This window comes from Anomalospiza imberbis, chromosome 1, assembly GCF_031753505.1.
Source record: "Anomalospiza imberbis isolate Cuckoo-Finch-1a 21T00152 chromosome 1, ASM3175350v1, whole genome shotgun sequence".
NCBI classification, from domain to species: Eukaryota; Metazoa; Chordata; class Aves; order Passeriformes; family Viduidae; genus Anomalospiza; species Anomalospiza imberbis.
In genome coordinates this window covers 17,754,491-17,772,665 of record NC_089681.1, presented here as the reverse complement: position 1 = coordinate 17,772,665, position 18,175 = coordinate 17,754,491, and positions in this window count along the sequence as shown.

Below are 18,175 nucleotides of genomic sequence, written 5' to 3'. Positions count from 1 at the left end.
AAATCAGGTTTTAAGCTGAATACTGATTTTGCAAAAACTTGTACAATTGAGCAAGCAGGTAGAGACATGGCCAAGTTAAAGGCTTCAGAGCTGCCTGTCTTTTACCTTCTTTGCCTAGCAAAATAATGCTAAGATGCACATTAAGGTATAATTTATGAGAGAATGGGTTGCATGCATTAAGGAAAGAAGCTCAAAGCTGCAGCTGTTTATTTATCTCTGACATTAAGGCAAACAAGTTCACATAATTCATTATAGAACACATTGCATTTTTGTGTGATCAGTTCAATACATAATTCTGATTTCCTTAAATGCTTTTATCTATTTGTGGATTTTTTTTTTTTTGATCTTTAATTAGTTCACAATGAACTCAAGATCTGGTTAATTTTACTCTTACTTATTTAAATTAAACAGTAAATAGAAGGATAAAGTGAATTAAAGATCTCCTTTTCAAAATATCTGAACATTTGCCTAATAATAATGATTCTGGGTTTTTTTGTAAGATCCTACAAAGAAATGCACATTGTAAGAACTCAATAGGATCTATTTTAAGAAAGGAAAAATAAACAGCAACGCCCCTCAAAACCCAAAGATTAACATACGTCAGTGATACATTCAGATAAAAAGCCATAAACTCTTTTTCTCTTTTTTCATAATTTAGCATTTAGGAGTTTGTACCTCTTTTCCATGAACAGAAGTCATTATTTCAGTATACTCACCTTTGGGATTATTGTTTTCTCTCTTAAATGGTTTCATCAACAAATCTGATTATGGCTCCCATCTGGCATTTCTTACATAATGCTATGTCTTTGCTTTAGTGCACTCATTAAGGTAATTATAAATCAAAGTAATTTCTGAAAAAAAACCTGCATGAAACTACTATGTTCCTAAAACTTTATTACTGTTTGTATCTATGGCACTGGAACTATCAGGACTAAAGGTTCTTCACTGCTTGGCTTTTTTCCTGTTTATTAAAATGCTCTTGCCACTTGTTATTTCAGGCTTGTTGCTCAGGCTTGTTTAGGAAGGAAAAATAAAAAGGACTCTGAAATGGATTGAAAGACACTGAAAATGCCCTACAATCCTTTTAAAAGCAAAAAAAGGCTTTTAAAATCAAAGAAGTGACTGCTTTTGAATCCAGCTGTGAGATTTCCTACAGCCAGCACCTAGAGAGCCCATGACAGACAAAATAGCTATGTCAATAGTGCAGAATCTCTTCAGTGCTTTTATCCAGTCCTATTCCTGGTTTCATGATCAGCTTTACCCTTCACTTCATCCCCGTCTCCAGTAGGTAGTTTATTATCTTAAATCTGAAAAATCTTAAATCTCCCACGTTAGTTTTTCCAGATGAAGTGTCCTAGAAAGGGATTGTGTGGTATACTAGCTGTTGGATAGATGGCAAAGAGAAATCCAGAAAAAAGATTTCCCTCTGGAAAAATGACCAAGTTTTGTCTAATTTTTTTCTGATCTGCCTTTCAAAATGTGCCTTCACAATTTTCTCTATCCAATATTGCCATACTTTCAGATGTGAGACACCATCCTATTCTCTTCACTCTATTTAAGTTGACTTCTCTTTTTTTTCCTTTTGCCTTATTTTGTCTATTTTCCTTTCTCCCATTCTAACTTCTCATTTGTCTTTTGTTTTTTCCAGAACAGTAGCTCATTATTTACACTTTCATTTTCCTTACATTCCTCCTCTATTTCCCTTATCCCTTTTCATTGTAGCCATCACTGTTTCCATGATCTTTCGTCTCATGTGCCACATCCCCTAATTTTGGGACACTCCTAATACTGGTTTCTAATTCTTACCAAACACAATTAGTTGCTGCTCAGACCTTTCCCCTATAATTGTATTAGGGAACTTCATGACTCTCCTTGCCCTAGACTGGCTGGCAATCTTACTTCTTTTAAGGTAAGTCTTTTGAGACAAGAGGAGCTAGAAAGTCAACAAATTTTTATTTTATAGATAAACTAAAATCTATGACATGAATAAAACCTGAGAGATATTATGCTAATACTCCAAAGTCTACTTCAGAGACTTTTATTTGACCCAACTTTTATTTTTGCTCCATGAATTCCTCAACTGCAGCTTTGTGATTTCTGATTTACCCATACCTCATGAAAAAAACACATTAATAAGAAATCCTCTAGCCTCTTAGTGAGATTAATTTTCCTTTGTACCTCAAAATGGTACACTAATGTCACAAAACACTGAAACAGCAATTCCTCCACTTGTAGAAATACCTCCTTTCAAAAAATTCATCCCTCTTCCAAGTAAGCAACTAAGTCAAAGGCAATTACTGTTACCCCTCAACAACAATGTATTAATGGAAGCTGTCTTAAATGCATATAGGAGAATTTAATCATTGAAACTTCAATATTTTATAATGAGATTTGGGCATCAGAACCCATGAAGCTGAGAATATACACAGACATAAGTCATTAATCACTCTGGAGATATCAAATTGAATATATATTGGACAAAAGAGTGTTATCAACAAATTTACACTGATGAAAGCTTTTGCACATAAGTTATTTACTTCTGAGACAATGCTATCTCACTCATTTGGATGAGTAATTGTAAGCAGTTTCTCTGTGAAATGCTGTTATGGTTGATGTATTTCACAGACAGAAAAGAGTAATATATTTTAATATTTCTTCTTTGTGTGGTACATTCTCATTTTCCTGTACCTCTCATTAGCATTTCTATCTATTGTGTTTAATTTAATACTCTAATCTCTGAAGTCCTATTAAAAACAGTCCACATCACAAGTATGTATTGACATAAAAAAAAGGGGGTTCTTGTTAGGTTATGCTGCTCATATTGCTAGAACAACTTTGGCTGTCAGAAGGAGACATTTCTTTGGCTGTTATCTCAGATTATATGGTCAGAAGACCTTGTGGCAATATTTATCAGCTTTTAATAATCCACTATTTTATGAACGGAGGAAGAAAACAAACACAAAGTGATGAAAGCTATCATCAAAAGGTTTCCTCTCAGTCAGCTTTTAATTTAGGATCTTTTCAGAGCAATGAGCTGCAATACTATGTTTAAAAGAACTACTTGCAATGCACAATTTTAGTTGCTTCTTAATAAATTAAATTGAATATATTTGAAGAAAGTCAAATTTGTTTCAGCTTGCTGAAGATCAAGCCCATTCAGCATTTAGAGAAGTGAAATTTGCTTGAAACTTCCCAGCTTAGCAGATATGTCTGCATTTTTGTTTGAGTGGTCTCTGAACTCCCTTGAAGGCAAATTCTTAAACTATCCAGACTATTTCAATCCTGTGAAATGTCAATGACCTCTTATGTGTGGGCTAGGACAGTTGAAAGCTGCACAGAGTCCCTGCTCCTCATTGTGCCCCTTGAATTGTGAAAACCAAAACTCCAGGCTTGGCAGGGTCTTCATCACCTGTGGAGTTTGGTGCCTGGGCAAACATGTCTCTTCATCAGCTATATCCTGGTAAACTTGTTAAACCCTTTTTAGTTCATCAAAGGACCATCTCTTTTGCCAGTGAGTTGTAAGCCAGAAAGATTGCTCTCCTGAATATAAAATTAATCTAACTGAAAGGCTTTAACAAGGGAGGACCACATGCCCAACTATAGCTTCAGCCAGAAACTGCCTTCCTCTTAAATGACTAGTGAAGAGCCACTCGGGTGATAGGCAGCATCGCTGCAACACTCACACTTTTCAGGACCTTTGATTTATAGAGACAGTTTAACCTGCCAAGGGCTTCTGCTCTGCCTCTGCTACCCAAATGACAAAATCAATGTTGTCAGAAAACCAAATTTTACATAAGAAACTCCCACACCTTAAGAATATTAGAGTGACCATTATAGAGACCTAAGGTCTCATCTCTCAGAGTAACCAAGTGGATGTCTTGTGAAGAATATGTTTCATAACATGGCAATTGTACATACTGTTTTCTCTGTGTACTTCCCCAGCCTCTGTTTTTCAGTCTATGTTACATATATATCTGTGTATATATATATATATATATATATATATATATATATATCAATGTTTAATGGTTTTGTCTTTAACTAACTTGTCGAGACTTCTCAAATCCATCCTGCTAGAAGAAGCTTAAATGGTATTGGCCAGTGACAGATGACATAGATTAGAAATTAGATTTATATTAAGCCCTTTGGCCCCTTCCAGTGTGTGGCTGGACTGACTTACCCTCTATTTTTCCAGAAGGACTGCTCAGTCCAGCTGCATCTTTTTTAACCAGGTCACAGCAGCGTCCATGGTTAGTATGTAAGAACACTGGTACAGATTAAATCACTATAGAATGACCAGAGAAATTGGTACAGAAGCACCAAATAAAGATATTATCTGGATAAAGACAATCTCATGTTGTATGGGCCTTGATGCCTTTATTTGATGCTGGTACTCTGTTGCCCTTTCCTCTGTCTGGACTCGGGTTGCGGTGAGGGTGAACAGTACAAAGACAATGCGGATCATGACTCCATGCTATCCACACTGCTTTTCTCTCATGTCAGGTGGCAAAGCACAGCAATGGTGTAGTTCAGTGCAGTCTGAATGTATCAGAATGACTGACCTTTCTGGGTGACAACATGCTCCCACATCCACTTCTGCAAATAATTTCCTGCCTACTTCTTAGTCCCAATACTTCCAGGCTCCGACAATAGTAGTTGAGCAGGGATTGTGTACAGAGGATTGTGCCTTTCTTCTCTGGGGCAGACAGTCAGCAGGCATTGGCTCACTGAGAGTTGGACCTGATAGTTGTGGGAAGGTGTTGCCCTGGTTCAGCTGTAAAATGTTTTCCTGTCCTCTTTTGAGTGACCACTGTGTGGCAATTGCTGGCCTGTAGCCACAACTCCATGAGGGTCCCCAGTGCAGGGACCTTCAGACAGCTCTGTGCTCTGGACAGTGCCAAGTCTCTGTGAACAGGGGCAACTGTCACAAATATTTTGTTTTTCTGAACTCAGAACTGAATATTCACAATATTTGGTATTGTGGAATTAAACTTGTATGAAACTTTAATCTTCCATGGACTTCAACAAATTTCCCTCTTACTTATGCAAAGAATGATAGCAGTCCATGACTGTAAGGACCATTCAGTCAGAGGGCAGCCCATACTCACCCTTTTTATAAATACCACCTGCTTCCCTCTGTAAAGGACTCCCTCAAGGGTATGACTGGAGGATATCTGTGGATTTGGAGAAGATTCCCACTGTTCATACCCAGCAGCAGGAAAACACTCCAGAAAATGCTTTTTTTTCTGGACCACAAAGATTTAACTTTTTGTTGGATGTGATAACAAAAGAAACCCGAAACCCAACAGGCAGTTTATAGTGCTTTAGAGCCCTTAAAATCCTTTGCATATTGACTATGTGCAATATTGCATAAAGTGTGACAATTTTATATGTTAAGTTTTAAATGACATTTTTCTTATTACTATTTCACAATTTCTAATCTATGAGAATAGCTCCTCATCACTACTGAATCACTGCTAGTAATGTAGTGCCATTTCCCACTGCTTTCCACTCACAAAAAGTAGAATAGCAAGATTTTTCCATAGCCTCTAAGTATACATGTTCTCTAATCTTCACTGTTTGCCACCGATTGCAGTTGTCTGCTTGTGATGTGAGAATGAGAGTGGCATTCTCAGTTAAAGAAAACAATGTAAGAGTTCAGCAGTGTAGGCAAGTAAAAAAGAATTTTTATTTTCCCATAAAACTGTTCTCATTTTAAGAATGTCTTGCTGAGAAACATATTAATTAGATAAATCCTCTTCCCCATTTTAAACAACTTTAAACATAATTTGAAGCCATTGCCAAGAAATTCCAACTCGCTTAACATGCATGTTTAAAATAACTTTATATAGTAAAACAGAAAGTGAAATCCATCTACTATCATGTCTGTTGTATGAATTAATCAGTGCCATCTCTAACATGCTATTTACCACATAATGTTGTTGCAAACATCAATTGCCAGTCCCTGGCTCATTATTCAGTGTGGTGTGGTTTAGTGTCCTTGGAAAGGCAAATGGTTCCCTTCATGCAGCATGCATCAGTGTTCTATAACATCTCTGGTTTCTTTTTACTGATATATTTAGTTCTGAAAGAATTTTTTTACTTTTCATAATTACCATTTCCTGGGATCCTAACTGCTCACAATATAAGCACATTCATCCCTAAGATACGTATCTGTGGTGTTAAAAAACCCAGAGGAAGGACACTACATTTATATTTTTGAATGTGTACTGAGAACATTTTTCTCCACAGTGAAATTTGTTTTTTTGAAATTAGTGTTTAAGAAGTAATTATTTTGGTATAATTACTAAAAACAAGAAAACAAACCCTTGAAAAAACTAAATTGGGGTACACTTGTGGCGTTAATTAGCCACTTGGCAGCCATCAGAAAACATAATTTTTATTTCAGTAAACAATGACTAGTATTTTAGGAGGCATCTGAGCATCCTAGTGATGAAATGGATGAACAGATACTAAAGCATAAATGTGTTTTCTGAAGTGTAACAAAATGCAAAGTTGCACAGAAACAGAATAATCAGTTGGTTTCCTTCTTTCAACTTATTTAGGAGGTGAACAAAGATTTCTCACTGGTTTGACAGTCAATCTCCTTGTCCAAGCTTCAGTATAGTGAAAACAATATGCTTCAATATTTTAATATTCTGGTCATTAAGGGCAGCTTAATTTCTGAGTAAAAACCTGTACATGCTTAAGAAATATTGCAAATTTTAAAAAATTATCAAGAATGTAAATTAACAGAATAAACCTAATATATAAGAATTACCTCTTAGTTGTTACTGAGCAGATCCAGAGCATGAAAACTCAGTCTTCTACTCCCAACTTTTCTGTTTTTAACACATACCATGATTGCAAGTTCCAGTGCTTATTGAATAATTTATTAATCTCTTAGTGTCAACATTCACCTTGTATCAGAACAAATGCTACCTTAAAGCAAACTAATCTTATTTTGCTTTTAGTTTATATATGTATGCTAATCAATATAATTCGTCTTCTGTCAAACATTAGCAGGTTGAAATGAAATAGGTAAATTAGTTTTCTTGAAGACACTTCAGGTTACCTTACAGTGGAGTAAGGAATTATGTCTCTCTAATGTGCCATTCAAAGGCATAACAGATGCTCATGCAGATCACAGTTCTTCTTTTCTGTAACAAAGAAACCTTCTGAAGGCAATTCTAAAGCACATGTTGGACAACTGGCTTATAACACAAAAAAATTCCTCAATACGGCAAAGAAAATTGGGACAGAAAATATAAAAGGGATTTTGAAACAACCATTGTTTTTGAGTGGTGAGGTGCAGCTAACTGGAAGGAGCGAAATTCATTCTCATTTCTTTGTCTCTCAACACATATACACGATATTTATCAGATTCTTGGCTCCTACCATGAAGTAGGTAGTCCAGAGACTTTATCAAATGTATTCCTTTGTGTGATGCTTCATTAAGTTCCTGATGCAAGCAAAACCATGTTCTGTATTGAGAGCAATTTTCCTAGGAGTGCCATCATTTAGAACAGGGAATACAGGAAAGTTTGAGAGAAAACTCCTGACTGGTGGGGCCTCAGAAAGCAGAACAGTGCTGGGTGCTGAGGGATAGGTCTGGGACTGTGCAGCTGTGGACAGATAGTGCAGCATGATGGGGCTTGTGTAGCGAAATCAGTATCCCTCCTAAATTTAAATATCAAAGTTTCACAACCTTTATTTTTGTTTTTTATTGAAACATGAGTGAACTGGCTGAAAAGGATTGAAGGACACTAATCTAACCATGCTAATAGCATGGTTAATGTTTTCCCTAGGATTTTGATACTCAGGGATTAAATGAAGGCTACCAGACCAGCTTTCCTGTAAAGCTAAAGAGATCTTAGCATCCAAGGAGACTGAGGAGCATCACAGAGGGAAGAAGTATTCCATAAGCTTTCTTGCTTGAGAAGTGTGAAGACACTGGGATCCTTATACAGGAAAAAAATCCTTTTACTTCAAAGGAGGTAAAAGGCTGTAGAAAGAGAGTGTTTCTTAAACTGTGTGGCTTTAAGAGAAGATCCTACATAGAACAGACTGATCAATTTATCAGCTTCTAAGAAGAAATGCCCCTGGAGAGGAATAATCTCCATATTATGGCATTTTGAGAAGAGCAATGACACACAGTATCTTATATGAATACTTAATACAGAGCATACAAAACAAAATAGCTGTTGTCTGAAATGGTTAAAGTGTTCTGTGGAGAAAAACATTGAAAAATAAATCTGATCCATTGGAACCTATTACAACACCCATATCCTCACAGAACAGAACAGATTTGCACTCTCACTGCCATCTGGAATGGAATTATGTTAGCAGTCGCTAAAAAATACAAATTAACTATTTCCTGCATTTCTATAGTGTGATGCTTCCTTTTCTGATCATGTCTCCTGTTTGGTTAATCATGACACCTTTAAAGTCATTGTGTGAATGTTGCATTTGCTTACTGTTCAGATCAGAAAGAGTAATAATGTCTGTGGAAGAAATACATGGAATGTGAAAGATAATTCAATATAAGTCTCTCTCCCATTAAGTCGATGACCTTTACTAGGACACAACTGTAACAGATGCTGCTTAACCTAGCTATATTATATAGTCTTACAACTAAAATGAACATCAGGTATGCATAATCAGTATTTTACAGGTGTTTAAAATAACATACTTAACATGCAAATTAGGAAAAACCCAGATAAAATTTAAGGATATATTTTTTTTTTATTGAAAGAAGAGAGCCCTCAGTAGATCATGTATTTGCTCAAACTTGTTATTACAATTACTGTTCTCTTTTAAAGCAGATCTGCATTTGATGTGCAAATTAAAAACCTGAGTTTTTCTCCTTGGCTATTTGCTATTTACAAGAAGTTGTGGAGTAGTTTCGCATAAATAAACTTCAGACTGAAGGCTGTTTGTGAAATGCTCACTTCAATGATTCAGTAATTGTGATTCATGTTTTGTAGCTAATCACCCAAAGCACCTGGCATTATTCCCCTCTGTAGAGCAAGAAATGAAATGAGGAATGTATCATTTGCTTTCTGAATTGATGGAAGAAATAGAACTAAAATTTATGAAAACATCAAGTTTTGTAAACTTTTTAAGATTATCTGATGCCTGATATAGTTATAAGAAACCAGCGAGGCTAAAGAAACAAGGTCATAAATATTTAGCCATTTGTCCCCAAAAAATCCAGAGACATGTTTTACTCTAGATAGTCTTAAAATCTGCATTGGTGAATTCTCCTTGTTCCTTAAGCTTTGCAGATGTTCATCTGGTTTATTCCATGAATGTCTCCATCTGGAGGACACGAGCTACATGGAACTGGAGTTAAAAAGACACCCTGTAAAACATCCAAAATAATTATGCTCAGAATAATTCCACCAAAAATTATGCATTTAATTATTGGAATTACTTCTAGTGAGGAAGGACTCAGAGAGCTGAAGAAGAATTTTTAATTCAGTGAACAAAACAAGAAAACAAATGAATTATTATTTCCAGTTCAATAAATCTTCCCAGAAAGGACCATCATCATCTTCCCAGAAAGGACCATAGCTCTCCAGCTGCAGCCCAAATAGATTGATTCAAAGCAGTTCTAACTGGCTTCAGAGTGAAGACTTTCTCTTAAATCTGTGTGTTGAATGGTTAGACAATAAACTTGTTGGTGCCAAAAACGGCTGCAAAGGAATGACTTAAATCTCCATGACTTTGAGTTCTACGATGTAAATGTCTAAACCAGAGCTAGTCAAACTAAAGGTCTCTTTAGCCAATGGAAAATAACAGACAACTCGATTTTAAATATCCTATTTTAGATGAAAGTGCTGCAAATAGTCATTAAGATGAGCTGTGGCACTGTAAGGTTTTCTACACTGAGCTTATCTAGGGTTAGGGTTAGGTTAGACTCTCACTCCTAGCTATAATACTGCTCAGCCATACTGAGACCTCCGATGTGAGTTTTAAGGCGGGAGATTAGATCCTCACCTTCTTCAGACTTTTCCATCAGTACTATATAGCTGCCTCAGGCATATCAATGCCTACAGGAGTTAATGCCAAAATAACCCTTTATTCTAAGTTATTAAGAAAATAGAAGGGATATTATTCTCAAGTAAGATGTAGTCATCTTACTCTATGAAGAACATCTCTTCAGATTTATATAGTTTTCAGGTTGCACATGAATGAAATATTTCTGTAGAGCATTATATGCTATGGGTTTTGCAGAATTCCCTAGATGTCTTTAATGACAAACTCAAAATACTGATTCCACTCTGTAGATGCCATAATTAAATTAAATGTCAGTTTTGTCTTATTTCAGGTGGAACGGGGCCCATGTAGGTTAATAAATGTGTTGTCATTATGCTGGCAGGTATGCACTGCTAACTGCAGAAATAACATGTCAATTTCTAACCAGATGACCCAGTGGAGCATTGTAGTTTAACCTCTTTCTCACATCTTATGTCAGTCAAAGACTAATGTACTTACACTCCAGAACAAAACATCCAAATAGCATTTCAATCAGGGAGCCTGCAATGGCAGGAAAGAAATACAGTCTGGCAAAGCTTTTGTTTCTAATCATGAAATCAAGAACTGATGTGCTATCCATGATCACCAGCATTGTTTACAGCCTCGGTTGCTGTGGTGATGGCATCGCATGAATACTGCAATGGGGACTGAATCCTTCCGGCAGCACAAGTGGTTTTCAAGCAGGCTCTAATTGCTCGTTTACAAAATTTACTCCATATTTGCACTGTGGCTCATAGGCTGTGGCACTATGAGCACACAGCACAACAAAATAGGAATAGACTTATAGAAAGTCTCCAGCATTGCCTTTCTGTGTACAGGAGAAAAACTGATTCCAAATTAGAGAAAAGGGAAGGGAAGAGAAGAGAAGGGAAGGGAAGGGAAGGGAAAAGGGAAAAGGGAAAAGGGAAAAGGGAAAAGGGGAAAGGGGAAAGGAGAAAGGAGAAAGGAGATAGGGAGGGGAGGGGAGGGGAGGGGAGGAAAACCATCAGCTCAATCAGGTGGTCACTGGCATCTCTGCAACCTAGCCACAGCTGCACAGCTGCAGTGGTGGAGTTGTCTCTCCACTGCCAAGCCTCAGAGCAGCCCTGAGCTGCTGCATGAAAAGGCCCTCTACAAGCTGCAGATCTGCTGCCCCTCGCCTTGAGCCATGGTTTGGTGTGAGTCCAAAAACATCAATAAGTGTCAACATATCCATTGAATCAGAAACTGAGATCCAGCAGCAATGGTACCTTTCCAGTATCCTGTCACTTCCTCAGATCTGGGTGGTAGCTCTGAAACCTCTCTGCAGCATCTAGAAGGGATATAAACCTTGCTGCTAGGCATCCTGCTAGGTAGTGTAATCCATGGACTGAGGCCCCTTGCAGCAGTTGCTGCTGGTCCTTTGAAGACATTTTGAGCACCAATGCTGAACATTGCTAGTCTACTCCTTGGAAAGACAGGGTTATTCCTCTCATTTTTATATGGCTTGAATAAGCATGGAAGATGCATTTTGGATGCTATGATCCCTGGCCTTAAATTGGTTTCTGGAGGTGGGGAATGGAACCAATAAATAAAGCTAATTGCCACTCTTGTGGTGTCCCCATCCTTTCTGTCTGAGCTACACTGCATTAAACTCATGTCAGAAGCAACCAGCTGGTTCACTAATATAATACTTTGTTTTCTTTTACTCTCATTCCCTTATCATAATGCTGAAACTGCGTGGCAGATATTGTAAAATGCAGGTGAACCCAATGGGAAGAAATGATGTCTGACTCCATTTCTGAAGGCTGAATGATTTCTTTATTATAACTATGCTATAATACATTAATATACTATATAAAGGAGGATACTAAAACTACAAATCTACTTTCTCTAACTATCATATCTAACTACAAACAACTTGTGACACTCTTCACGAGAGTCCAGACACAGGTAGATCCGACTGGCCACCAGGCTCAAACAATCCTCACCAGAATCCAATCAAGCAATCACCCCAGGTAAACAATTCTCCAAACACATTCCACATAGGAAAAGCAAGGAGCAGAAATAGATATTGTTTTCTCTTTTTTCTTTCTCTCTGTGTACCTCTATGAAAAATCCTGAGAGAGAGAGAAATGTGCTTGCCACAGGCAGATACCAACACTTCTCAGGTATCTAAAGCAAACCTACCACTTAGCTTTTTCCCTGGTGTAAAATTTGCCCCAAAGAAAAAAAAAAATTCTTTCTACAATGTTCTTCAGGAGCCTTTCAGTGCCTGTTGCACGTGCACTGAAGTGGGAATAGAGGAGGTGTACCTGGCAGAGGTTTAACATGTTTCTGCAAGGCTTCTGAGTGTTCAGCATGGTTTGTGTTTTAAACAAATGCTCCAGATCTTCTTATTTAAGAAAGGGGGAAAAAAGACTTTTTAAAGTGCAAAGGATTAACAGTTTTCAAAAGGAAAGCATACACTCAGCTACAGTGCTATTTCTCTCACTCAAGGCCAGATCTTGTACATATGTATCAAAATTTTCAAGTGTTTTAGTTTACACACCTATCGTGGCAAACCAGAATCTGACATGATCAAATGTCTAAGGCTTGCCCAGAGTACAGAATGAAGTGAAACTCAAAAATATTAGTAGCTTGCGTGGGAGTTGTTGTATGCTGGATAATTGGAAACATTTAGCGTCTGAACCTGGATTTCATATTCTGGACTTGTCTTAACTCTTCTATAGTTTCTGACTTTTTTGTCTCCCTTAGCCTAGTCTCAAACAACACTTCAGTCTTTTAAGATTTTATTTTTTCTTTCAATTATTTTTACCATTACCCAACTATAATGTATTTTCATCTTGCCTGCTTTACTGAGGTTCTTAAATGTCTTTGCTAAAATCTTCCCTTTAATTAGCAGGTTATATTTTACCTTGCTAATTGGTCACCTCTACATGGGAAGGTGAGGAAATGAAAATGTCTGAAAAAAAAAAGCACATTGCACTGTCTAGAATTGAATTTGCAAATAATGCTTTATCTCTTAACACATTCAAATTCTAGCATGTTTGTTCTCTGGGCTAGTTCAGTGGCATTGAATAGGTTCTCCCAGCTACAGGTAGGCTAGTGGGCCCTCTTCCACTGTTTTGGGGAGGCTGGCTGGGAAAAATGAGGAATAGCAAGCTGGAGACAAAGCTCTGATGTGCAGAGCAGCTCCTTCTGCCTGCATGACCTGTGGGACTCCATTTCAACAGTCTTATTTAATGACCACTTGGTTTTATTTCACAGAGTGGGTTTGGATTACAGGATGCCATGTCAAAAGCAGAGGCTTTCTGCTCTCCATAGAGCATCTTCTACTTCTGAAACTGGCACCTGTGTGACTCCTGTTATTACACCTGCACTGTCTTCTCCTGCTCATTACTCCTACTACTGCACCACAGACAACATCCTTCCAGTGTGGTTCTTTGCAGGAACATGTCTCCCTGGCAAATGTAGCTCTGATCTGAGATGTGAAAATGCAGGTGAGAAAAGCACATTTGATCTTCAGAAACTGAAAAGTTAATGTGAATGGAAGCCTACCATGAATAAGTAAAACTGTCTCTACCCACCAGCTGGAAACAGACCTACAGTTTGTGATGATGTTTGTGATAGGAAATGTAAGCAGTGGTTACTGAAATACTGAAGTGCCATTGGAAAGTGACATTCTTAATACAGAAAGATACTATATAAATTACATTTGATGCATTTAATGCAAATAATATTTGCATTAAATATTTTGCTTACTCTAGTTTTAAATTCTAAGTACATTAAATAATTGAGAGTGAAATGCACTAGTTCTGAACCAGACTGAAATTTTGGTCATAGGTGAACACAAGAGCTTTTCCTTTCTCTTTTTCTAAATTTTGGCTTGTGTACTGTCACATCTGCTGGACAGATGATGGGAGCATTTGCAGCATAATGCAGCCTCTGTGTTGTAGTGCTGGCCAGTGGCATTTTGTTAGCTCAGCCAGCCAGTAATTCCATTGTGATGCTTGGCAGAAGCAAACTGGATTAATCTCCATATTAAAAGAGTGAGTCTGCATAACAGAGGCCATAATTTGGATGTTGGTTTTGGTCCCTTTTGTGGCTGAACCACATATGCAACTTTCACACAACAAAGCCTCTTATAAGTGTTGGCTGGGAAGTGGGCCAAATTCATCTTCTTGTAATTCCATGATATCAGTATACTTGCCAAGGGGAACATCTCACATTATTCCTACAATTAATCCCTATGAAGGCTTTAGGACAAGCTTTTCTCCTCTACACTCTCAGTTTGAATACCGGCTTTGTTTTTGTGCAACACATTTGGGTGGAGGGCTCTTTAGGAAAAGGCTGTGTTTTGACTTAGTGCAACGCTTCCACAACAAGATCAGGCCTCTTGGGTGGCTTTGTGGTACCAGTTCTATGAACTGTCTAAACTCAGGGGACAGGTATTTTCTCAGAACGTATTCCTTCTTTATTTGTTACTGGTCTAGTTTCCTATTGATACAAACAGCTGTGTTAATGAGGGGTCAGTTTTGACCAACTATAAGCACACAGCTTCCAGTAATTTGTAAAACTGTGGTTCTCTGGGTTCCTAATCAAGGCCATCCTTTCACCTGGGGAAAAAACAGCATACTCACTTCTTTTGACTTGGATTTTGTTTCTAGTATAGAAAAACAGAACACAGGTCTGTGGGGTAGGTTTGTCTACATTTTGACAGTGAAAGGCTGTGATTGGCAATTCTTCCACCTGTTTTTTAGCAATTCCTGCCAGGAAGAGAAGATGGGAAAGTTAAATGAGAACTGACAGCAGAAATAAAAAAAACTGCAGAAACTGTAAATAGATTAAATCTGATCTTATTCTTTTGACTTGGTGTTTACTTCTTACAAAAAGATGGGGTTTCTTTATGTTGATCTACAGAAGGACAATGCACATCTGAAGGCATGTGCTTACACATGGTTCAGGGCAGAGGCGTGTACGATATACAGGGCTGAATGGTAGGATGAGGTATGAATTATTAGTATGTGATCTAATTTGTGGTATGGAACTATGATGCATGTCAGTTAATGAGCTGAAAAGAATTTCTTCCTTTGCAGTAAACCATATGTTCTTCTTTTTTTTATGAGTAGATATGAAGAGTAAAACACACAAGGTCAGTCACAAAAAGACACTGGTAAATCTCAGCTGAAGAATGTCAAATTCTTATTTTAAGTTAAAACTAATTTGAATTTAAATTAATCTTCTCTTTCCTGTTCTACCTTCATTCTTTTTATTCTTGTATTTTCAGCATTAATAATGGCTTAATCTGTCTGTTCATGGTTTCATTAGTAATAACTTTTATCACTGCAGCATCTTGTGCACATCAGAAAAGCGATGGAGTGATTGCATGGAGCCTGTAACTCTTGCAGTTTACAAAGGCTGTGATGATGCTGGTTTAGGACAAACAAATCTAAGAGTTTATGGATGCTGCTTCACTGGAAAGCAGTTCTTAAACAAAGACATGTTCATCTTGGAATGCTTTTCTATAATTTGACATCTGAATTGCATAATATACTTCATATCTCAGGCTGAGAGCTACAATTCAGAAATCTGTAATACAGGGCCAGCTGTAAAGAGTGAATTCATTAGTTATCTTTTAACTATGTTCAAGCCAGTTGCCTTTTTTTGTTGTGTTGAAAAATGTGTTTAGGACAAATCAATTCACTGTGCTTGTTTTTATGGCAATTGCAAGAGGCTGTTCTGAACTGCTTTTAAGTTCTACTGAGAAACTTGTTCATGCATTAGGCAGTGAAGAGTCATGCACACTTTAGCCATTTCCCAGGATCTATCTCTGCTGCAGAGTTGCAAATAGAACTGCCTTTGTGAGGACGCCATAGGAAATGAAATGCCTGTCACAGCTTGCAGGACCACACAGTAATACTACGTGACTTACAAGCACTTTTCGTTTTATTGAAAGCTGTACAGAATTGAAGACAATTAGAGAAAATCTTACATCTGCATGGTCTTTCTTTTCTTGACAAGGAAGAGGATTTATTTTGTAGAAGCTGTTACAAAGGCCTAGTCTTTTTCACATTATAATGGACATTTTACATAATCTTAGATGAACACAACTGTAGACTTCTTATAAGACCCAACCTAACTTTAAGTGGTTCTAGATTCTTTTGTATGTTGTAAATCCATCTCACCAGCTGTTTCTTGGGGATTTTAGAAAGTCTGGGAACAACTGAGGTTTACATTGATTAATGATGGGCCTGTTTTTATGACATTGGGTGGGATCCCTTCCTTATCCTCACCCCAGCTAAAGGGGCTCCTGGTGTCTGTAAAGCAGAAATGTAACATAAATAAAACATATAATAGTACCCCAAATACTTTTAAATAGGCTTTGTTGTAAGTTTAGATTTTTTTTTTTCATGTAGAAATCCTATAATAGGACAGCAGGCAAAACCCACCTGGACAAAATTTTCCTCCCATTTTTCTGTGGGAAGGGATGTGTCTGCTCAGGCTTTTTGACAATGCAAGTGAGAGGCAGAGGCAAAATGGACTGTGCTCCTACTGCTGACAGTGCCATTCTCTAGCAGAAGTGCCAGCCCTATACATTGAAGTAATTTTTTTTTCCTAAAAGATTCTATTTCATATATATAACAAACAACAACAAGGTAATTATAACTAAATTGTTCAGCTTAGTATTTAATTAAAACCCATTTTATAAAGGAATGACTTCAGTTACTGACTGATCATTAGGTCAAGCTCACTATTTACCAAATTTAAATGCTACAGATTTAAATGCTACCACATTTAAATCCAAACTGCTACAGAGTCTGTGGCAGCTGTGCTTTTGTCTGGAGATGCATGCGACTTCTAGTATTTGTGTTTATATAAGAGGAAAAACTGCAGTTATTACAGGACTCATTAAAACTCTCTCTCAAAAAACAACACCCCCCCCCACTTTATTGACAAGAGGTTGTAATTGAATAAGGCATTTCAGTCTTAGAGACATAATTAACTCCAGCCCTACTCTTTGGTGAATGACCTTTTCAAGCACCCAGAGCCCTGAAGACCCCTGTCTGCAATAAGAGGTGTGACTAGAGCCTGCTGGAGTCTTTTTGCAGTGAGACTGTGTGGGGAGAGCACAGACAGCTGTGTCTGGAGACATCAGCAACAGCTGCTCCCGCACAGTTTGGATGGTGAGCATCTCAACAAAGTGTGTTCTGCTAAAGCTGTGTTTTTGCATGGATACTTCAATGGAGCTTTGAGAGAACAGTGCTGTACCAAATAAGAAAAACATGTCATTCATCAATCATAACAAGATGAAAATACTTAGCTATATCAGAAAACTTAAATTACTTTACAAAAGACCTCTTAACTTTCTCCTTTCCTTTTTGTTCTCAACCATATTTGCCATGTGCAATACCACAAGCTCAGATTTGACCAGCAAAATTCCTCTCTGAAGAATAAATTGCTCAATTTACATAATTAATATCAAATCAAGTTTGAAGTGGTTTATTAACTTACTAACAACATATAATTAAAGTGATCATTGAAGTATGCATTCAAGATCAAAATCACTACAAGAAGCAACATGTAAAATAGTATCAAACATGAATTTCTAAATACCTTTATAAAACACCCCAGAACTGATCAATTCCTCCCCCCCATCTACCAGCACACCTGCCCCTCCCAGACACAAGGGTTCCCCAATGCACTGGTCTCTGCAATCTGGCCCTCCACTATATTGCTGGAGTACCCCCAGTAACCTGTCCCTGTTTTCTTGTGCTGGAGTGCCCAGCACTGCACACATGACCCAGATCTGTCTTATCAGGCTGAGGAGGAGGACTATCTCCCTTGACCTCCTGGCAATGCTCTGCCTAATGTGACCCAGGAGGCTGCTGCCTTTCTTCAAAGTAAAAATGACAACAATTTTAGTGATGTTTAAAAATTTTTGGTGGGTTTGGACTACACTGGCCCAAAGGAAAAGCTGTCCCTAAGCATCTATAAACAAATATGACTATTTTTTCAGACTGTTTACATTGTAGTTTGTGCCCCTACGAGAAGGCTGAAGAGGAACTTTTTGCAAGAGAATGCAGTGACAGGATGAGGAGGAATGGCTTTAAACTGAAAGAGGTTGGTTTGAATTAAATTTTAGGAAGGAATTCTTCACTATAAGGGTGGTAAG